Here is a 488-nt window from a genome sequence, read left to right on the forward strand (position 1 = left end):
ATGACACGGCGGCGGACGGCCACAGTGGTGCGACCACGTGGTGCTCTCCCCGACCGCCGGTTGTTCACGACTAACCCGCGACTTCTTAGGAACCCCGGGCGGGAGAGTTGCCAAATATTGATTTCATGGTTTTAGAAATACACTTCTTTATAATCATCGCTCTTTTGCTACCAAATTACTGATTCATTTAAAAATCACAAAAACATCACATATTTAATCCTTGAAACTGGGAGTGAAAACATGATATAGAGTAAGATATTACAAAATTCTATTTTACGTTCCTCCCGCCGCTTCAACGAAGTCTTTCGGATAACTTCTGTATAGGATTACTTCTATTTTTCCGCAGCATCATAAATTACTTTAGATACCTTCGTGAACTTCATTACTTGTTTCATCTGACACTCAACACTCCAGGCTTATCTCGCCTTATCAGATTCTAATCTTTGATAGAAACTCCACGACCTCTTCTCTCTCGGTCTGCCTGTTAG

The 488-nt window shown here is 42.0% G+C and overlaps 1 protein-coding gene across 1 annotated transcript in view; it reads left to right on the plus strand.

The window, feature by feature from the left end:
* Positions 1-488, plus strand: part of LOC119585906 (achaete-scute complex protein T4-like) — a 28,421-nt gene that overhangs the window by 20,362 nt on the left and 7,571 nt on the right. The window lies entirely within an intron of this gene.

The sequence above is a fragment of the Penaeus monodon genome, chromosome 20 (assembly GCF_015228065.2).
Source record: "Penaeus monodon isolate SGIC_2016 chromosome 20, NSTDA_Pmon_1, whole genome shotgun sequence".
Taxonomy (NCBI): Eukaryota; Metazoa; Arthropoda; class Malacostraca; order Decapoda; family Penaeidae; genus Penaeus; species Penaeus monodon.